This window comes from Drosophila serrata, unplaced genomic scaffold, assembly GCF_035046125.1.
Source record: "Drosophila serrata isolate PLE 108 unplaced genomic scaffold, ASM3504612v1 contig_217, whole genome shotgun sequence".
Lineage (NCBI taxonomy): Eukaryota > Metazoa > Arthropoda > Insecta > Diptera > Drosophilidae > Drosophila > Drosophila serrata.
The window spans coordinates 3,003,844-3,027,585 of NW_028257115.1; the positions used below are offsets into that span (position 1 = coordinate 3,003,844).

General features: G+C 40.5%; 1 protein-coding gene across 2 annotated transcripts in view; it reads right to left on the reverse strand.

Annotated features, from left to right (window-relative positions):
* The window catches only part of unc-13-4A (BAI1 associated protein 3), a 74,017-nt gene that overhangs the window by 48,574 nt on the left and 1,701 nt on the right, over nucleotides 1-23,742 (reverse strand). The gene's annotated exons all lie outside the window — the stretch shown is intronic.

Sequence of the window (23,742 nt, forward strand, 5' to 3'; positions counted from 1 at the left end):
CTACCAGGGGATCCTGGGCAGGACGGGGTGGAAAGATGGGTTATGGCTGCCAGACGTTCAATGTTTCCAACTCGTTGGCTCGACTTTAAGTTCATTTAAACTGTGTGAGCAAGAGGGGCCATCATAAAAATTGTTTTTCAGCTTCTGTTTCCTTTGCTTTTCTGCTGCGACGTCCCATTTTGCCCATTGGCCTTTATTCCTGGCCGAGTTTATTGTTTGCTTTCATTGCGCTTTGGCCATTGCCTCTGCCACTGCCACTGCCACAACTCCGCTCCCGACTTTCGTCCCATTCATTCACAAAGTCTGCAATTAAGGCCGCCGCAGCTTATTTACGGACTTCGAAACGTGGCATATGCGCTATATATACACGCACCTACACACACTCTTCAGCCTCTCTCACACAAGGCTATGAAAATGTATTTTTGTACTGCATATTCGCGCTTTTGTTTGCTTAAATGCGCGGTAATTAAAATGTGTTGGAAAGGGGCCCAGAACGCGCTCGAAAAAAAAGTACAGCACGGTGTTTTTGGCAAAAAGCTGGCATTTTCACTAAGGTCATCTGAAATATGCAGCTTGGCATACAATATATGGAGAAACAGGTTTTGAAATAATATTTAGCTTTCATTTGTGGCTTTCATCTGGTTTAAATTAACTAATTACCAAAACTGAAATGAGTTGAAGTGAGGTTTTCCAGTTAAAATGCCTGAGTGCATTTAAATACCTTAATATATAAATAACAATAAATGAGGTTGACTTCGAGGAGCTACCCCAGGTAGTTAGCCATAGGACCATGGGTTCGAATGTGGAATCAATCCTAACTATGCCAAAAATGCATTGATCTTAATTCTAATTTATTTTGGTAAATCCAATTTTTAAAAATATCATATCTAAGTCAAAAAACCATATATTTCAATTCGGGAAGCTGTTCTTTGGTAGTTTTGACCCCAGGGTAATAACACAGAATACTATTTAAAAAAATTAAGTTTTTTGGGAGTTTTGGAAAATTTATACAATTTTCACCTTCAATCGGAAGCTTAAAAGAAAGTGAAGGAGTCATTTCCGACCCAATAAATTATATATATTCTTAATCAGCATCAACAGGCGAATCTTTCTAGCTATCTCCGGGCAAACAAAAAATTGTTCAGAAATTTCCTATTTTTTTAAAAAAGGAAAGGGGTTACATCATTAAAATTTGCAAAAATCTGCCAAAAATTCACATTTTAAATAGAGTATGCAGTTTTATTAACCTGCTAAAAATAAGCATACGACCGCTTTCCGAATTGAATTTAATGCTGTTTTGGCTTAGTTATGATTTTTTTAAATTTTAATTTGTCGAAAGAATTTGCATTTAAAAATATAGTTAATGTCCATTAAAAATGGTATTTCACCTTCAGTCGGAAAAAAGGAAAGGGTTACATCATTAAAATTTGCAAAAATCGGACAAATTGTTCGGTCTAAATTAATACACAGATTTTAATATAATATTGATCTTTCAGAGTGTATTATATTGTTTAAGATGACTACTGAAATGGGTTGGAAAGGAGTGTATTTAAATAAAATTATTAGTGCTGTTTAATTACCTTTTTTTATGTTTCTACCACCACTTTAAAGACTATGTTTTTGTGTTTCGCTATGTAAAAATTCGATTACCATGGCTCTTACAAGCCATTAGCCGATTGCCTGTGAAATTCCGTTTTAAGATAGCCTTTTCGGGCCCAAGTAATCTGTATTTCACGATTTCCCTTTTTTTATGATATATTTTGCGTTAAGGACCCTTTTTTCGGCCGCTCTCATATACATTTTTCATTATTTTGCATTTCGTACATCCGTATATATATAAACGTATATATATATATATGTATATATATTGGCCATGAGATTTTATGTGACGAATTGCCGGCTGATGGCGTTCGGTGGTTGCCACAGCGATGTCAACGGAACGTTAAGCGGGATTAGGAGCTCCGTTTGGCGCTTTTGTTTTTCGAAATGTCGCCAACATCATCAACAAGGTGACATAAGAGCGACGTACAAATACAAATACGAGAAAAAGCGTAGGATTTCTCCCATCCCAGATCCCATCGTCCCGACTGTTTGCACATCTTAACGTGGCCATATTTTGCATATGGCTTTAATGGCGGCTTAGCGGCGTAAAAATAGCAAAAGTCGCTCAGGCAGTGGCGGCAGTGGAGGGGGAAATGAGGCCGAGACAAAGGAGATTCTGGCACAAAGTGGCTCTTGGCCCGACAGCTTTGTTGTCTGCATGCCACACGGCCGCCGCTCCGGGCTGCCAAAATGCGCAGAAAACTTCGAGCCAAAGTCGCTGAGCACTGGGCCAAGTACGAGAAAAGAGGGTTAAAAGCGGCACAGAGACAGCAATTGCTACTGTCAGCTGAGCAAAGTTTTTAATTAAAATAACCGAGCAATAAAACAGCGCAACAGACACACTCTGGAGCGGGGTTTTGGGGGGTAAGGAGCCATGTTAAATGGAAAATTAGCAGCGACAATCTCTCCTGGTCACATGGTGCATAACGCATACGCCATGAGGGCCGCCGCCAACAAGGTCCTGCGACGCAATTAAAATTTAACAGCACCCCGTCGCAATTCGTTAGCAATTTGTTATTTGTTATTCCTCGTTTCTGTTTCTGTTTCTATTGCTATTGCTATTTCCCCTGGAACGCTCCTTGAATATTTATGGCGACAAAGGTCAAGGCAATGGCCTTGAACCCTTCTGTGTCCGTGTCCTCCCCTGTCTGAGGGCGCGACCACTTAAAGGTCTTGAATTTTTGCGTAGGTTTCACGCCTGATCGGACAATCATGAGCTCATTAAAATAACATAAATCAAGCAGCACTGGCGGCCTGCAGCTAAGAGCTATCCTCCCATTGCATAATGGAACTCAAAAGTGAAATTGTAAAAATTGAAATTGCCCGACTAAACTTAGATTAAGGCAAACCATAAAAGCGAAAATTCACAGTTTCACAGTCGGGAGAAAGTATGAAAAGAAAAAGGAAAAACTGTGATGATGCGTTGGCGTGCGGCCCCAAGCTCTGCAGCAAGATTGATTGATGACATGGCGTCAATTTGCCCAAGCCATGCTCCTACTCCTGACCCAGTCCCAGTCCCAGCCCCAGTCCCAACCCCAGTCCTCAAATCCCCAAAATCCTCCCGGTATGCAAAAGGGGCCCACCTCTGGCCAAGATCCTGATGTGGCAGTGGCCCAGCGTCGAGGGCGTGACCAGAGACATGGGCCCGACGCGATGACGATGAAAAGACAATGAAAAAGGCATTAAAACTGTGGTCAGACCAAGGAATAAAAAAAGGTGGTATCACTCTGGGCGGGATGAGGGATGATGTGCCCCTCGTGGGCGTTCCTGCGGTGCATGTCTTGGCTTGTTTGTGGGCGTGGCACTTGGAAATAATAATACACACAACTCAAAAGACCATAGACAAACGAATTTTCCTGTTGTTTTAATGACTTGGCCCGAATGAATATAAGGAGGTATTTAGGGGAACACAAAATTATCAGTTTTAATGTTCATTAATTTCAAAATTTAATAAGAATGGAAGGTAACTTCGTAAAGCCTTTGTGTGTATAACCTTTCAGTTAATAACATCATAACTAAGCCAAAAATGCTGAATTTATAAAATAAATATGACAAATTAAGTAAAATATTTTATTTAAAAGTCATGGGTATGATATTAATTACTAATTAGCCAGACATTTCCTGTAGAACTCATTTAATTGTGAATTTAAATACAACCGCTGCCAAATGAAGTTACGCATGTCAAAAGCTGACATCGAAATACAAATGGAAAACACTATTAACACGAATTAACGTTGAGCTTTTAATTATACAATACTAACGAAATAATTCCACAGGACCTGTTCGTTCCACCATTTCCTGTCCATTGCCAACAATCATGATAATAACGATAACCTTGCTGTTTATTATCTTCCTAGGCAGATACCATTATGCATGATTAATAAACTTGTTATTGTTGTTTGGTCATTTTAGGCTCTTAACTGCCATCAAAATTATGCATAATTGGTGTCACTGTCACCCACACTGCCGAGATCATTGGATCAAAACCTGACAGACTGGAGACGGGCAACAAGAGGTGTGGGGACATCCCCAAAGTTCGGGGACCAACGGACCCAAGCGACTGCCGCATCAACTTATAACCGAAACATTTACGAGGAAAAAAGCAACACATTCCTGTGGGTGTTTAATGAACAATTTTCCCACACACACAGAGCACCCGGTGCAGACACCTTGAAAATTATGCAAAAATAAATTAAAGTTTCATGTGGGCACCCCAGAAAATGCACTGGTTTGGGGCTCTTCAGCTGGAGACAAAAAAAAGGAAAGACTTGTAATAAAATGAAAATGAAGAAATAAAAATGCAATTTTAAACACATTCCGCAGGTGTAAAATATTTAAAATGGGGAATAATCCCAGCTAAAGCATTGATGAACAATATAGGAATAAATATATATGAGTTTATATAGTTCCAAAAAGATTAGCAAGGTATTGAAGAAGTTCTAATAAAACATCTATGAAGTTTCTGAATTAATGAGTTCTTATTAGGATAATTATTTTATATCCAGAATAGTGGTATAAATTAGGTATGGCCTTTAGAAGCTGTTCTTTAAGTAATTAATTGTTGTAATAAGCAATAATTTCGAAAAAAGTAACTAGCTGCATGTCGTATTCAGTTAATTGGATACAAGCTGAATAGATACAGGTAATAACCTGTCAATTTCTACTAACTAACTCCTGGATTATTAACATACTCTGGAAAAAAACAACATATTATAGTTACCTTAACTTGTGACTTTAGTCAATATCTTTAAGTCCATAGGTTTATCCCAATACGTTTCCAAAGCAGTCTGCTCAAATTGCTTAAAAATAGAAAAGCAAACACAATATGCCTCTGCCTTGTTGCGTTGTCCTTGCTGGGGGAGAAGGACTCCCTAAGTCTACTAAGTCATGTTGCTTTCGCTGTTGGAATGCCTGGCACGTTCTCTAATGCTGCGACTGCAGAGATAAAAACCAAGATATAAAGCATAAAATCGGCCCGGCAATTACTTCGAGTGATGGCTTTCTAATTTAGGGCTTAATTTGTGTGGATTTAAGGCGCGCCGGCAACAAATATTTTTTTAAGCAATGCCATCAAATTTCGGCCAGGTACGAGTCAGGCCAAAAAGGGAAGGACTAAGAACTAAGGACTAAGGACTAAAGGACTACGCGGACGACGAAGGGCAAAGGACGACTGGCAACACTTTATGGGCACTCGGCAGGCTGCCGAGAAAGCGCGCGACCAAAAATACCGTGGACCCTCGGGCACGTTACGTATACGCCCCCAATGACATGTACATAAATTTAATGCTAGAAATGCTCCGCTCGACACGACTCGACCCTGTGTCTGTGGACCCGCTTTCGTGGGTGTTATTTTCGTCCTTTTTTATTTTGTCCCACACACAAACACACACAGAGAAACACAGAGTCTGAGTCCTTGTCGTCGGCGTAACATTTCCGCTTTCGGTTGCATGAGTGTCCAGAAATAAAGTAAATTAGAGTGCGCGACTCCAGTTCGAGTTCGTTTTTTATCCCATTAATTGTGTTTGCCTGTTTTAGATCGAGCCAACTCCTCGAAGGCCACCCAGAAATCCATCTTTGATTGCTCGCCACTGGGAAAAGAAGGCAATGTAAGGGTCTTGGACAGAAATTTTGGGGGATTGGAGAGATTGGAATTTGGTGATTTGATGATGGGCCATTCGACTAAAGAAATGGGAATTGAAAGTGGCAAATTGTTCGCAAGCATGCTGAAATATTTAGACAATTGAGATTTGTTTCATTTCCATTAGGCTTTTAGCGAGGCCATTTTGAAACAATTTCTGCGGCTAATTGGATGATGAATTTTGAAAATCCTATTAATTAATTAATTTCTATTGAAAATCTAATCATGGAGAAGCTTTTTGAAAAAAGGAAAACAACTTAAATAGAAACCTTACAGTGGATTATTCTATAGATGTGTTAAATTAAATTATTAAAGCTGTTGCAAAATTATAGTTCACAATTTCCTTCTAAAATGTTTATACAATTTCTTTTGAGATTTTTCTCTTCACTTCAAAGCAATTAAAGATGATTAGATCAAGGTATTTTGAGAATCTCAGGAATCAATATAAGCCAGTTAATTAATTTCCTTTTCAAAATCAAATCAAGTCTCAACTTGGGCTTAGCTCTTTGAATATTCATGTCCAGACGTCGGAGTAGCCTTTTAATGTACCCATCACAATGCTGTCAGTGTGAGGGATTTAAAGCTGCTTTTGTCCTTGGCGAGAACTGTTTTTGGAATTGGCAACTGAAAGTCAAATCAAAGCCACAGGCAGAGCCTGCATGACACAAAACACAAACGCACGTCAACAATGTTGTCTGTTGTTTGTTGCTGCCATCCTGGGATGTTGCTGTTGCTGTTGGGCCAGGCAATTGCACATGCCAAAGCGAATGTGGAACGGCAGAAAGGGCATCACGATGGGACAGCCAACCTGCAGGGCAGCAGATAGACAGTTTTTGACCATTTACCATCCAATTGTAGTTACACCAAGAGAAAAAAGACCCTTTTTCCGAAAAAATCAAAGTTTAAAAATCTCATAACTTTGCCAAATATGCATTGATTTCAATTCGGAAAGCGGTCTTGTGCTAGTTTTTGTAAGGTTCATAAATCTGCTTACTTAATTTTAAATTTTAATTTTGGCCATTTTTTGACAATTTTTACGATGTAACCCCTTATAAAATTTTCAATTTTTGAAAAAATCTTGAAAATTTAGTTTTTGACCAAACATTGCTAGATCGATTCAGCTATTGATGCTGATCAAGAATATATATGATTTATAGGCTTGGAAATGAATCCTTCACTGAGTTTAAGGCTTCTGACTTTAGTTATAATACCTAGCAGAGGTATAATAATATGATATGAAAGGGAACCTGAAGTCCTGGAAACTATAGCTGATACTTATCCTCATCCATAGTTTAGCTATATACAATTTAGCACACTTAAAGTGTACAAACAAATAAATTTTCTAAATAACGAAGACCTTAAATTTGAAATAATGAGAGGATTTTTATGATAAAAACTAAAAATATGCAGTTTTCGATAGAATCCCTTAGGTTTACAGCTTATTAAAGAGGTTCCGATACAGATAGGAATACATTTCTTTCGGTGTCCTCCTGTGATCCTGGAGGTTGGTAAAATGAAAGGCGTTGCTGGGGCAATTGTGGGGTGGGGGGGGGGTCAACTATGTAAGCGGTATCGAGGAGTCGGCCAAAGAAGGAGCTGCGGCAACAATGCAAATGGAAATGTGCAACGCAGTGCGGCAAGGCACGACACGACGCAGGGCACAAAGCGTCGCTCGAAACGACAGGACTGTCAAAGTGACGGCCATCCTTTGGCTGCCTTTTCGACGATGGCATCGCCGGTGGCCATGTGCCATGTGCCATGTGCCACAGCCAGCTGTATTTGCACTAAAAGCTTTTGTTAATGGCTGCGTCAATATTTTGCCATGCTTTAATAACACGGAAAAACGGGATGAAAACGGGGCGAAACCGGAGAACCGAAGAACCGGCCAACGGAAAAGGGAAATGAGAAAAAACGAAGCCACAAAACACTAAATTCACTTTCTGCATTTGACGAATGGAATCGAATACAAATATGGATGTAACACAAACCCGAATTCAGTAGCAAAAACCACATAAATTCATTTGCCATTCGAGGAGAAGGGATGAGGTGAAAAAGCCAACCCTTTTTCCAGGGGCATACATACATTTTTCGGCAAACATCTAACCGAGTTACCTCGCCATGGACCTCTGCATTTACACAATATAAACTTCGCACGTACAATCATTGCACAAACGGCCAAGAGTAGACTTTCGCACATACCCATACATATTGTATATATTTATGTGTTGCGTTGGGCTTCTTTGGCATTTGGGGCACGTAAAACATCAACGCATAAATACAAAAAAAAAGCCCGAGACGTTGGAGGCTCCTTCTTATCCTTCTCCCCTGCAAAGTTGAGCCTCTCGAATGGATGGGATGGAAAAGAAATGGCGTCCGCCGATCAAAAGACAACACAATGTGCCGCGAATTCGATGCCAACATGTTGAGCTGAACACGTAGCCGGGTGACTGATTGGGGCTACAAGGATGCCGAGTGCATCCGATTGGAACTGGTACGAAACTGCAGACAACAGGCGATGGAGGAATCATTCAACCGAAGAACTGATTGCAATCGAAGCGCTTTCGAGGAGTATATTTACCGGATCTGGTTCTTTTCGGATGAGAAACAAACAAAAGAAAAACATGGAGCTTATAAATATCTCTAACCTAATCTACAAATATTGAAATTGAAAGGCTTACATTTCAATGAATAAAAAAAATGGCAATCATTAAATTAGCATGTCAAGGTCTCTCACTAAACTATAACCGTTTAAATCCTGTAGTAAATCCCTTTGGACATTTTACCTTCTCCAACTCGTCGTTGTTTCCTTTTACCTTTTGCAGGGCCGGCATATGTCAATATTTAGAACTGCCTTCGTCGTCTGCCTCGCTTTTGTTGCTTATCCTCTTTAGACAGGGTTTTCCCCTCGCTTTTCCGTGTGTGTGTGTTCTTGCTTCGCTTTTGGGGAAATTGAATTTGTTATAATTTGAAAATTTCATTTTTCGTTATGTAAATGCGCTCGATAAGCTGTAGACGAATGTCAGGGAAGAGGGACACAGCAGCAGGCAGTGGAGAAGGGAGATCCACATGACCAGGCCTAACCCAGGACGAGGTGTGGCAGGATTCAGGATTTCTCCTTCGGCTTCGGCGCCACAGAAAAGCAATTTTGTGGCAGCTTAAATGTCAATGCGAGGCATCCACGATTTCTGTTTGGTTATGGCAATCGGCATTAGTTGTTGCCGCCAAGTGTTATGGCCGCTATATATGCTAACACCACGCTATGTGCCACGCCGGAGGATATAAATAGAGCGGCACGTCTCGGATATTTTTAGCCTGCGGACACGGGGCGTTGGGTGTGCTCTCCCGATGTGACCTAGCCTCAGGTTGAGCCATAAAAATAAAGTTCTGTTTGGGCAGCTAAAAACAAATTGCAAACAATAAAGCCAGCGCAGGACCTACGCCTCCTCCTTCAACACATGTCTTGGACTCGGACTCCGCCCCCATCGCTAGCCCAATCCCAATCAGGTGCCAAAAACTTCATAGTCTGTCGTGGCAAATTGTCAATGAATTGCCCTCTGGGTGGAGACGTTGTTCATTCCCTTATATCGATTGTTTTTACCTTCAGCCCAAACTTCTGGATATTTGCTTTTGTTAATGGCACTCGTTGTTTTTCCTCCTTTTATTTTTCTTTTTTTTTTTTGTTTATTTTTGGTCATTGATTCGAGCATCCAATAAGAGTCGTATCCTTCAGTCGCGTCCCTGCTAATTTAATGAAATTCGATTTCATTGTCTGCCACACTCTGGCAAATGAGGCTCATAAGTTTTCCCCCAACATTCGCTCTCCGGTAATATTGTTAATATAAATCCTTGTTATTGGTTTTTAGCACTGTGCACCATGGCGTATGATTAATATGTACAAATCGCATTAAAGCCTTTCAACCCCCGAGCAATATCCCTAATCCAGTGCTGGCTTTTTATGAAGTCCTTCCTCCTCCTATCTCTGCGCATAAAAATATACGATTATTATTACGATTGTTATGTGCACAATTGCCAGCATCAACAATAAAGAGAAAAGAAGCTCTAGGAAATTTTAGCCCAATAACTCAATCAGATTTCGACACACAAACATTTTGATGCATGGCCAGGGCGAAATAAAATATAGCAGCAGACTGATATATATTGTATAGAGATGGAGAGTGTACTAGATAAAGGATAAGTTTTTTATACCCTTTTGGTGAGGACATGGCATTATAGGGTACGTTAACTGTTGTTCTTTAAATAATAAAAAATGAAAGCAATAATAAATTATTCCTGGATGCGGAAACGCAGCATTATAAATTTGTTTTGATTTCTATTTTCCCCTTATTTAATATTTAATATGCATTACCCATTACTTCCTTAAGTAAACTTTAAGTTTAAAAACTTTCAACTTGCAAACCCCTTTTTGGTCTTCTTAGAAATTTTAAGAACATTTTCATGTACTCACGCGTCTCCCAAGCGCATCACAAACATCGTAAAAAAGTTATAGTGCCCCACAGTTAGTGTAATAAAATCGTGTTTCCTTGTTTCCTTAGCTCACCCTTTGCACCCCTCAGCCACCGCCACAAAGTATATATATTACAAAATCGATGAATCAAAGTAAATTACCAGAAATAAATGAGATAAAATATGTGTAAGCGAGGTCGCTACCTGCCAAGGTCTCAGGCAGAGCAGGAGGACGGGCTGGACAGGACGAGCTGACCGTCCGTATATTAGCGAGCTGGCAGCTTGGGGGGTTTTTGATTTAGCTAAGCCAAACGCGGGACAGGATAAGCCAGGATAGTTGACCTGGAAGCAGCCAGCGCGGTAATCGCAGGGGCTTGGCAACGACCTGGCTTGGTCATAGTCGCGTAAAGCGCTAAGCTCTCCAGCAGTTGGTGGTAAATGCCACTAAAAATGGTGTTCCAGTATCACCCCACACACACACCACACACCAACACACACGCTTTCCCTTTGCAGGAAATTGAAAAAGTTGGATATGCCTGACTTCCGTTTCAGCTGTGCTCCAGGTTCCAGCTCGAGTTGAGTGAGCTCACTAATTTAATAAGGCAACAACGCGGCGACTTGGACACTTTTTAGTGCCAAAAGCAATGCTATTAAAATGTGTTCATTATTTTACATATTACCAATACTTATTAATAACATTTTATAAAGGATTTAGTTCTTTAAAGAGCATCGGTTTGGTTTTACTTTCAATTTGGCAAGTAAAAATATATTAAAAGTGAAATTTCTTTTAGTGCATCAAGGGCCACACACGGGCGCACAGGCTACACCTCGAATTCATAGACCCAAAATTGCCACCCTCTATTCTCCCTGGTTTGTTTCTTTGTTGCTCTCAAAACTTGTTCGCCAGAGTAATCATATAAATATTCTTCTGTAAGTGTGTTAGAAAGAAAGTGCGTGCCAAAAAACTTTTACGTGTCCGGGTGTTTATTAAAAACTTGGCCTACATTTCCAACACTCTCACCACGGCGTATACGCGATTTTATGTACAATACATAAATATTACTTTTGTCTGGGCAGCAAAGTGAAATCCACGGTCATTCGCCAGTTTCAGATTCGGCATGTCTTTGTGGTTTTCCAGGAATTTATTAAAGGATTCCATTTAATTGGAGACCTTTTCGGGAAATTCCCAGAAGCCGGACTTTGGAAACACCTTTAAAGGTGATTCGCTTAAGGCCTCCGTGACTTTAATGAGCTCAGGAAACGCCCAGGAGCGACAGGCAGGTATGCAGACCAGCCAGGTAACGTTATTGCTTTGACTTTGAACGGGAATAAGCACTGAGAGAAACGATAAATTATATTTAATATATATATTTAAAATAAACTGTGGTCAAGGTTTTCTATTGCTTGTAATATAAGAAGTTTTTTAGTAACAACTTTAAGGATGCTTTACAATAACAATAATATAGTTTAATTAAATACATAGAAAACGTGTCCCTAATTTAATCCCAAAAAGTGTTTTAGTAAATGGAAGGTAAGGAAAAAATTCTCTTTATTTATTATTGATTAAGTACCAACACTTTCCTGTAACCTCATTAATATTTGTACGTTAATATTCAGGACTTTTCAGCCTTCTTATTCTGTGTGTCAGGACAACAGGGACTCTAGCGGACTATAGGGAGCTGGGAAGCAAAATTCCCTCTGGCCAGAGTCCACTTATGCACACATCATTATTATTATGTGCCCCAGTTTGAGCTGCTGCCCAGTGGACTGATGGAACTGGGAGCTCCTTGCTGTTTAATTTATCGCCCAACCGTCTAAATATGTTTGCTTTGCTCGCTCCTTTGGCTCAGTTGTCCATGTCCTTCGTCCCTCGCTCTCTATTATGAGCATAATAAACTCATTAAAATGCAGCGAGGAGGAGTTGGAGAGCTGGAGCTGTCAACGCCATCATGGTGACCATGGTCCATATGGCCGAGTGGCCGCCTTGACGGCTATTGTGGTTTGCATACGTATACGCACCGTTGGCCCGCTAAAAGGCTTTTCTCCCCCACCTCCCCGCTGGCATTTTGTTTACATTCGAGGGGCGTGCTCCTCCATCGCCCCCCAAGTGGGTCAATGTGCTTTGAACTGATTAGTGTCAGTCTAGTGGCAGTGGCCACATCCTGATCAAGGACTTTAAGCAACCACCACCAACCAACCCGCCACTCGGTGGTTCCTGAAGTTTCTGGTCAGCTTGTCACGTTCCTTAAAGCCATATGTCTGCCCGGCAGATATAAGCAGATATCACGCATAAATTGGGCAACAAAATCGATAAGGAAATTGCGGTTCACGCGTTAGTCGACGTTAGCTGGTGGTGGTGGTGGTGGTGGCGGTGGCTCGTAAATTATGCCACGCCCCTGCCATAACGAGGCCAATAATTCAGGGAATAATTCTCGCCACATTTTCCCTTCTGATTTTGCTTTTAGCCTGTTGTTTGCTGCCTGCTTTGCTCGTTGCTTCGTTGGTTTGTTTGTTTGTTTGTTGCTTTCTCTGCTCGATTATTTTCCTGTTGATGTTTTAGGCCCCCTGGTCAAGAGGGTTTAATAGGGGTATTTTTTAACCTATTTTCTATCCAGAGACAGAAAGAATATTTGTAAGTGTTGAATTAATAATAAAATGATTAAAATTTCAACAGTTTGGACACCTGCTTTCAAATACTTGAATAGGTACTTAAAGGTACATTTGAAAATTTTGTTGTATTTTTTGTCATAAATATTATTTGATTTCTTTTTTTGTCAGTGTAAATCCCACATAAATATTCACATTTACGGCTATTTCGGGAACTGACTGGACCAACTCGAACCCGAACCTAAACCCGACAGCGACATAAAAAACTTGCAAATTCAATGTTTGTTTTCTCCGGATTTTTTTTTCAGCGAACAAATTTTGTTTGGCAACTTCATTTCGGCGCTTATATTGACAGCGACAACTGACAAACAATGAATGACAAACGGCCAAATGGAACAACGAAAAATACGACAGCAACAACAAAAGGCATGGAACCGGCAACGCGCTGTAACTTTTTATCAAGTTATTAACTTATCTAATTCGATTATGGCCCCGAGCGGGTGTCTGTGTGTGCGGGGTGCGTGCCAATGTGTGAGTGAGGTCCTGGTGGCGGCAGCCTGTTCGTGTCAGAACGGCAACGTTTACGTAGCGAGCAATTCAATTAGAAATGCGGTAGCAGCAGTAAAAACAAAAACCAGCTAACAGCAACACTAACAAAACAAAAGCAGCAACGGCAACAGCAACATCGCAGCCAAAATGGCTGCCTAGACAAACAGAATGAATGAAAAGGACAAAGACAAGGACCTCAGAGAGAGAGAGAGGGACTGACAGACAGGCTCTATCAAAAAATGCTAAGCAACAGACTGGCAGGCAGACAGCCAAGGACAACGACAGACATACACACACACACACACACAGAGCGCCGCGGGTCGTTTATGCGGAAGAATCTTTACGATAATGAAACCCATTCACAATATCCTGCTGCTGCAAGCACTCAAATTTCAAGGACCCTAATTAATAACCATTGAAAGGTCATTCTTGGGGCTTTAAAATAGGTCTTAAAAATAAACTAAAAGGATAGAAGAGTTTTCTTTCAGCTCATAAATCAAATAAGTTGAGTAGAGATCACATTTAAATACTTATTATCACCAAATATATAGTATATCCTTGAGGCATATCCATTTGCCAGACATATGCTCCATAATGGCTAACCATTTTGCCTACCTTGAAATATGCCTGCTAAATGAGCAATCTCCCGCATTCCACATTGAGATTTACAAATTACCAAAACACAATTCCCATCCGCAAACAACAACACCACATTCCGGCAAAAATAAATAATAATATATTTGCTTGTGTGTGTGTCTGCTGCTGCTGCTGGGGCTTGTCTCTGTCAGTTAAATTTTTATGTTTTTGTTGTCAAAGCCCATTAAACTGTCTTCGTGCCCCAGTCCTTTCGACCAAGAGTGCCTCTTGGCCCCTTAGCCCGAGGGCTGCATAGACAGGACTTTCTTTCAAAAAAAAAAAAGGGAAACAGCCCAAACAAGGGAAATGGAGGTAAAAAAGTTGGCCATTTGTCTGCCGCTTGCTTTTGTCAGTTATAAAGTTTTAACCTTTATGGAGTGCGGCATGGACGCGTCCCTTCCCGAGCCTGGCCGCATAATAGTACGTAAATACATATGTATATGGCTCTAACCTTTAACAAATAAATTGAATTTCAGCTATAAACAAGGAGAAGAAAGTCAGATTAAGTCCTAGGTCCGGAGGTTATGATACAGAAAATTATACGATTATGTCAAAAGGAAAAAGATTTATGGGCGGAACAAAGTCTAGACAGGGAAAACATAATAGTTAAGCCTGGGTTTTTCTCTTAATATTTCGAATTAGGTTATATTATAATTTAAAGAAACTTAAAGAGATTTATATGAGAATGAAATTAAAAGTCTGGTTTAGTCTGGTCTTTGCAAAGTCGAAGTTTGTTTACCCTTTCAGTTTGCAATTGGATCATCGAAATTGAAAAGGAAATCTATCATAACTAACCCAAAAATGCAATAATTTCAATTCGGAAACAATTTCTGTGCTAGTTTTTATTAGGTTAACAAATCTGCATACTCAATTTAAGAAAATAGAAAATTAAATTTTTTGTCCATTTTAATGATGTAACCCCTTATAAAAATTTGAATGAATTTGAAAAAATTCCGAAAAATTTATTTTTTGATCAGACATTGCTAGATCAATTTAGCTGTTGATTCTGATCAAGAATATATATGATTTATAGGGTCGGAAATGACTTCTTCACTGAGTTTTAAGGTTCTGATTGAAATTATAATACCTTGCAAGGGTATCCCAATGATAAAGTTTTAGAGAGCGTTTTTTGTACTACTTGTAATAATTCATTAAACTTTTAAAAACATTTCTTGTTATAAAAGAAATAAATTAAGTTTAATGCTCCACATAAAAGGAAAGCCAAGAAAAGTTAAGATAAAGTGTGGTGAGGCAGATGTATAAGAAGATTTAATGACCAAAGTCTAGACAAGCAAACCAACTACTATTTTACATAACTACGAAGAGCAATAATTACTATTTGAATGACAATACCCTTGTACTACAGCTGCAGTTTTCCGAGAATTAACAATAGCCTTTGCTCGTTTGCTTATTTTTAATGGCATTCCTTTGTGCAGGACTTTGGCAATTGATTTGCGCAGGAACGTTGGCAAAGAGCAACAAGAATGTACACAATATGATAATAAAAGTTGACAGACAATGGCTATTGCTCCTGATCCTGCTCTGGCTCCTGTTCCTCTTTTTTTGACCATGGCCAGCCATCGTCATCGAGAGTTTTCCAATCAAACTTGTATTTTGGCCAACAACGTTATTGAAAGCAGCTTAATGCGCAAGTAAGCTGTCCATTATTCCGCAACATGTCCGTCCTTCGTGTGGGGGGCCAACAAAAGCATTGAAATTTGGCCAGTACCTCGGGATTGGGAGTGGTACAATGGGTGTGGCTGAAATAGGAGCAAAAGCAGAGCCAGGACCCATAGCAGGGAGGGGCCTTGGCTCATGCATTATGCGCATTGTTTGCCAACTGACAAAAGCAACTTTTATGTTGTTCAAAATTTGGTTATCAGTACGGCAAAAAAAAAAAAAAGTAAAAGCAGGTAGGAACAGTACAGATACATTGTCCACGATGGAGGCGCATAAATCACGCAAACACTGGGATCAGGAGGGCCGAAAGGTGCCTGTCCTGCGTGTGTCCTGTGTCGTACGTGTAACTGCATAAATATGATTGATATCTGCCCAATGGCAAAAGGTCCTGCTGCCTTGTAGGATTCCTTGGCAATAACTACGTAAATTACCATTGAGGAGAAGAGGAACGGTACGTGCGGGGGTCTCTGCCACAACGTCTATATCATCTGGCTTTGGCAACAACTTTGGGAACACCATAAATGCCTAAAACGTCGCATTGTTGCGCTTGGATTGTGACGAAAGAAAAGCGAGACAATGGGCCCAGGGCGCTGAATGGAAAGTGAATAAGTGATGGGGGGGGACAGTAGGAGCAACTCCTCTGTCATTGTTACAGCAACAATTTTCTTTTGTAAATTCCCCATGAATGCGAATAAAACAGGCAGAAGCTTGACTCCACAATGCCTGCCTCCTTCAAATCGCCTGCCACCCACTTAAGCTTTAAACTTAATGTTTGCTAATATAATTAAGCGATTTGGGAGATCCTTCACTTCACTCAAGGATTTTTAAATTAATTTCTGTTGTCTTGTTGGTTTTAATTTCCCCTGCCACACTCTATTTGTTCTGGCGTTTATTCACTTTTCCTTCATTTTCGACTGCTCACACATTATCCATACGCCCTGTTGGCCTGACTTTAAGAGATTCTTGAATTTGACAGAGGCGTGCGTGTGCAGGCACACAGGGAAATTGTTTATAAAATAATAAATAAATAAAAATATTTAAGATGCTTAAGTAAATATTATTTCATAGTAAAATATTGTATTTATGAGTCCCCACAGAATACATAATAATCAAGAAAATCCTCCAGATTTTCCCTTAGTGTACGCAAACACACGTATACTATCAGCATAACGGCGGCAACTACAATAAGCAGCTCATGCAAAATGCAGGCGAATGCTGAATAAATCAAGGGAGATGGCCACGGGGCGGAACTGGCAGCTGCCAACGGCTGCAGGAGAGCAAATTAAAGACCCCATTGAGCTTCAAGCTCCACTGTCCGGGCCCGGCTAACTGACTCGCCTTGGCTGACTGACTGACTGACTGACACTGACAAGGACACCACCGCCAAGAGTTAACTAAATGCTCGACAGTTGCAACAAACGGCAAACAGAGAGGATCGAGAGGAGCAGGACTAGAGACAGGACTTTGGAGGAAGCCAAGGCCGAGTGAAGAGGCTTCTCTTGGCGCAATGCTTCCGCTGTTGTCATTCGCTTAAATGTTTATTCCTCGCCTGCCACTGACAGGCGCAAGCCAAGTTGAATCCTCGCCTGTCGCCCGTTGCTCCTTGTCGCTGCTCCCTTTTGAATATCCTCGCTTTGGCTTCGCCTTGGCCTTATATCCGGTGCCGCAACACTTCCTGTTTACAATTTAAACTAATAAGCAGCCAACGAGGCTGGCAACAAGAAGCAACGCAGCGCCATGGTCTGGTTGCTTCTCGCAGCTGGCATCGTTTTCAATTTTCATTCTAACGCCCATTTATTTCGGTTTTTCCCCCGCATTCACTTTGCATATTCAATAAATTGAAATTGACATTTGACGTTGCAGGGGATTGTGGCAAAGGCTATGATGTATGTATATCCCTTTATAACCCCAACACATATGAATAAAAAAGCATCCAGCCAGGACAGCGTTCATCACTTTGCAAAAATATACGGCTCAAATTTAGGCTTACAGGAAATTATACCTAAATCATAAAGTAACGTAACAACAAAGATATATATTAGTTTCCCAAGGGAAGGCAACATAATTGTAACCCTCTCATGACCTGCCATTATATGGTCACTTAACTAAACAACTATTTCTGTTTTCTCTTTCTCCAATTGATTGATTTTTCCTAGTGCAGGGTATCGTCAATATTTACAGATTTCCAATGCCAGCAAATAGGAATTGGCAAACAAAGTTCGCATTGGCTAAGCAAGCAAATGTCTGAACCTGATCCGAAAGGCAAGCACGGCCAGACGACGAGCTCTTCATTAACCCGGTGAGTCCAGCTGTCCAGGGTCATTCATTAGCCACGCCCACTTGCAACGGCCGCCCGTCATCGTCACTTATTCCCGGGCATTTTGTGCACTTGCCAAGCCGAGGATCGACGGTATTGCCACTTGTTTGGAACTCAATTAACTGGCTGAGAGCGAAAGTGTTGCGCCTGCAAAATGTCAAAAGAAGGCTGGCAAATATTTGCAGATACTCCACACTGAAGCGCAATCAAAATGTCAGTTTAGCAATAAATTACAAGGACCTGCAAGGAAAGAGCCGAGCAGAGCGAAGGCAACTTTTTTCCAACTGGCATAAAAATGTTCATTTTGCCTAAGAACTTTTCGAGTTGCGCGAGATATTTTTAATAATTATTATGAGAGTGTATGCCGGGTATGACCATGGAACTGTCAGTCTGTCAACGTGTTGCTAGGCTCTCCGCCATTGTCCTGGCAGCAGGAGCAGCCTCACAATGTTTACGTTATCTCATTTAACACTTGAAAACTTTTCCACCAGAGATACTCTCCACCCGCACACACATGGCTCACGGGCTGCTGTTTGCTCTGTCTGAGCTCTGAGAGCTGTGCTCCGGGCTCCCAGCTCCAAGTGGCGTCCCCATGCACCTCCTGCTCCTTGTCTGGCCTCGCATTTGCACATTAACAGTGTGAAAAATTATGATTGAGCCATAAAACAGTCAGCTGCGTCGGCTCACCCACCAGGTTTACTTAGGTCTAGTCTCCCCAAGGAATTGTCACATGTGTGTGTGTGGGGGGAGAGTCCCATCTGATGGGGAGAAAGTTTCTTTCTTTTATTCCTTCTTTTTTTTTGGGTGCTCAGTAGAGACAAAGGGAAATTCTCACTTTGTCCTGCTTCCGCTGCCTGCATCGAGAAGCAGCTCCTTGGCAGGACACTTTCCATTTTCCAGTTCTGCTTGAGCAAACACAGTTAACTGGGCGACGCTTGTACCCCGAAGGAGTAGCAATTAAGAGGCAGAGCTACCTACAATTTTCTTCATTGTTTTTCTTCCTTTTCCTCAGAAAGAGAGAGAGAGAGAGAGAGAGTGGGAAATCATAACAATGGCACTACCCTCTTGTCATCTTAATTTTCAATTAGAGTCGTCTTACCAATGGCTTATATTGATATAGAATCGTATCTTAGCTTATCCTTGAGTGGTTTGAATAGCAAAAGGGATATGATAGCATGTTGAAAAGGGAAAGACTGAGACCGTGTTTAACATCCTTAAAATATGATTCTATATACTTAAAATATAGATTGTTGTATACATCATGTTTTAAATTGAATACAACATACACATTACCGTGCAAAACTCATGTATATAAGTCACAAAAAGGGAGTTCTTTCAATAAGAAATTGATGTCCTAGTGCGATGATATTTTACCCTAAGGTATACACGCTTGTGTGTGTCACCTTCATGTACGATTTCAATAATGAATGAGCCGAGTCTGGCGGAGTTGCTTCAATTGACTTGGCCCCGTCCATTAATAATCCACATGGCATATAAATCAATCATGCGACAAGCTGATAAACATCCAACAGCTATACAAATATATATACGAGTGTGTGGTGTGTGTGTTGTATGTGGTGTGTGTGTCAACCACATGTGTGTTTGTGTTTACACTGAAACACGTAAACACGTAAACATTCGCTGGCCAACGCGAACGTGCCGAATAATTCGGGTTTTCTTGTGTGCAGGAAAACATTTGGATTTTATTGGATTTTATGCCACTCTGCGGAGGAGCAGCTGCTATCTATTTTTAGTTATCCGCCCGTAAACTGCGCAACAGTTGAAGCTGAGCCAAAGAATCTATTTATAGTCTAGGCCCGGAGAGCAGATGCCGGAGAGCTTTGCCGGAGAGCGACAACCGGATTCGGGATAATTCCACTTTTGCATGAACATGAAGCACTCTTAAGCCTTCGGAATAAATATACAAAAACAACACAAGAGATATGCAGGTGGAATTCGATTTTAATTTGTGAAGCACAGGTAACATAAATCGTATGTATATTATTGCTGACACAGATAATTGACTGACATGACTGATTTTTCCTGTTTTTAACCCATTGAAAATACCATATCACTCATACGACACGTTGTCTCTGCTTGCAAGAATTTCCACTTCTGAAAGTCAAAATAACTTAGCTTTAAAACTGTATATCAATAGTATATATAAGAATATTCTGTGAATCAAATATACATTTTCCTAAAAGCTTCAAAGTTTTCAATGCATTTAGTTGCCAGAATCTCCATTTAATCCGTATAGTATTAAACACGTGTGCCACCTTACTTATGCAACATTAAAACTATCAAAAGCCTTTTGATAATTCGTAGAAATGCTTTCCTAAGTTTTCCTTCAGTCATAATTTTCCCAGAATAATGTAACTCTGCACAATTTGTAAGACAAATCTCAATTATAGCTGTGCCATGACAACTCGTGACTTTTCCGGGATACTCTACTACGAGGAATTTCCATTCAGCTGCCAAGTATGCCACGGTTAATAAACAAACCTCTTCGTCCTGTTTGCTTGTTGGGAGGCTGACAAATCTGATCCCTTGAAAGGAGAAGGAACATTTCGCTGCCATTCTTTGGCTGTTTGTGTTGTGCTGCATCAAAATGCCAAAGAAGCGGGTTCTTAGTCCCCTCCACTTGGCTATAATATGCAAGGCTTTCCTGTCCCCTGTTCCTGCAATGCTTCTTTGCATTTCAAATGTCTTAGAGCTGCTGCCTGGGCTTTAAGTGCTGTAGCCCAGTCAGCCAGCTGTTCCAGGCTTTCACTCCCACTCCCAATCCTGCCTGTCCTTAACCCATTTCATCGTCCTTTTAGACTCCTTTCATTTCTCCCATTTCATTTTTTTTCCTTGGTGCGCGCACAATTACACAACAACAATAAAAAGAAAAGGTAGCCGTAATCAGAAAAACGTAAAAATTCTACAAGCAGGTAACGAAAATATTTGAAATTGCTTTTTGCTTTTGCCACCCTTCATTCCATGTCCTGGCATTCCGTCTGCCTAATGGCGTATATTTTAGGCAAGCCTGGCTGCCTTAGGACTCGGTGTTTCGGTTTCGGTTTCTGTTTCGTCTTGTTTTTATTTATTTTTTGCCGCTTTTCCTCACTCCCTCCATCTTAACGATGTTGAGGACACATCTTGGTTGACATTTTTTGTTTTGCTGGAACGCCAGGGAACCAGTGCCTTGATAAGGTTAATTGCCCATTCATGCAATATACCCTTCATAACCCAATGGGTATGCTAATAACTCCTTCAAGGAGCCACTCTGCGGTGGAAGGACCAACTTTAAGGGTGTTTGCAATTCGATGTGGTGCAGGGAATGCTTTCAGCTTATTGTCTGTCTGCGAATCCACCGCCTGCTAGAGATATTTCGCAGTCTTTTGGCTGTCGCACATATCGAATTCTGATTTGACGCTCATCGACAGCGACATAACACAAATATTTTGGCACACACAGCAGGCGACACACATTTTGCGACAGTTTTGCCAGAGGTCATCGGAAATTGGTATCAGGCGTAGGAGGAGGAGTTGCAGCACATCGATACATGAGTATCAAGCTTATGAAGGATACTTATTGTCGCATATTAGAGCAATATGAATTGAATACCCAATGTAAGTGAGCCCATTGACATGGCAACCAAGCCCCTCCAGAGTCTCCAGAGTCTCAATAGTTCGGTGCTCAAGGGACCAGCAGGGCCGCTTCTGCTTAGGGATGTTCCCCAAATTTAACAAAGCCAAATGAGATCGCATTACTAATGCTTTTCAAGCAACATGGAAACATAATATTGTATGGCAAGACCCTTCCAATTATGAGATATTAATATTAAGGGGTTTCATTTTAGCTGAATTTAAATAAATTATTACACTGAAGCTTAAATATATCCTATTTCGTTATAGTTTTCTTAAACCCAAATGACCTTTTACTTATCCTTAATTTAAGTTAGAAAATATTTATTAAAGGTCCAAAGTTTTGCCATTATTTGACATTATTTATTTATAACTTACTTAGAAATTGTAAAATAATAAAGCGCAGTTCATTTTTGTTCCTTTCTGTATAATTTCACATAAGCCTCAGTTCAACAAAAGCCAGAAAATGGTTATGAATATTTGATTTCAACCAAAAGTTATATCCTTTTCCTTTGAAAATAGCACGCAACCCAAAATATAGTCCTCAAATTACTAGAGAAACTGTGGGTTATTTATCAAGCTATTTCTTAAAACTTCTATTTCACTGGAAATGAAAATATAAATATAATATAAATCTACCTCTTGCAACAATAAATTTGTGTATTTCCCTGACCATTCTAACCACAGAAACCACAATAAACATAATACAACCAAATAGGCGTATGTCAGAAACAATTCGAGTGTCCGGCAGGAAAAAAAGAATAAACTAAAAATAATTATGAATAGAAAAAGTTGGGGAGGATTGTCGTCAACAATAAACATTTCTGTTGCAATTATCGTTGCCGCTTTTGTTGAGTGAAATTGAATGACAAGTTGGTTTTTATTTTATTCTTTATCCTTTATGCAAAACAACAGCGAAAAAGGCAAAAGTCACAGTGCCAGCGAGTGGTTTTAATGAAATACCCACAAAAAGTCTTTGAAGTCGTTCGTCCACATTCAATTCAAGAGCGTTCGGAATCGGAATCGGAATCGGATGAGGTGTGGGTGGGATTGGGCGTTGCCAGGACACAGCAATAAAGCACACAAGTGCCAAACGATGGACAAGGAACGGGAAATGCCGCGGCAAACGGAAGCAAAATGGAAATTATGATAAGAAGTTCGGACAGTCATTAAAATGGAACTGGCGCACTGGCATTATGTAGTCGCTGGGAAATAAAAAAATAAAAGCAAACAGTGGGAACAAAACTCCTGGCACGGTGAGTGAATCCCCCTGGAGGCGCAAAAAAGGGGTCTGGCGCACAAAAATATGTCTCGATGTTAAGTGCTTCATTTAATTAACAAAGTTGACATGAAAGCCGCCTGGTTTCTGGCCTGGTGTCCCAAACCGTTGTCATCCCGCACATTTCATTTGTTCGTTTCGCTCTTTAAAGATACCCTAACTGATGGCCGGGGCTTGCACCTTTCCAGGGAAAGTTTTCCAGGCTTTGAGAAAGTTTTCTACCCGCTTTAAGGATTACTTTTTCAATTGATTGTTCGCAAAGAGAGAGAGAGAGAGAGAGTTGCCTTTGCCAGGATATTCATCATTTTCAAGGGTATAGAAAGTTAAGAAAGAAAGCAAGAAAAATCCTTTTAATTCGATGTCCTACCCCCTCATTTCACTCTTCCAATGCTCCACTTTTCTTGGCTCCTAATTGTTTGTCTTTGTAATGGAGGCGGCACAACAGATGGCACCACTCATACGCCAGGTGGGCCGCTAGGGAATACTTTGGTTAATTTAATTCGAAATTTGCATTCTGATGGCAATGCACATGAACAACAAAAAAATGTGTAGGAGGGGTTTGCTGTTGACACGGATTTAGCATAAATTTAATTAGAGGCGAAAACCAAATAGGAGTTGAGTTTTAATTAACTGTGGATATACCGCACACAATATTCCCCATTCCCCACCTCTCGCCTGTTGCTGTTTTTGTTTACTTTTATCAACATATGTGTGGCAGAGTACATTTGTTATCCTATTTCCCCCCCTCTAACAACCGCAGTCCAAAGGCCATAAAAACAACAGCTGCACATTTCGCACAGACGCCACCAAATGATATAAGGCAGCAAATTGCATGGCACAT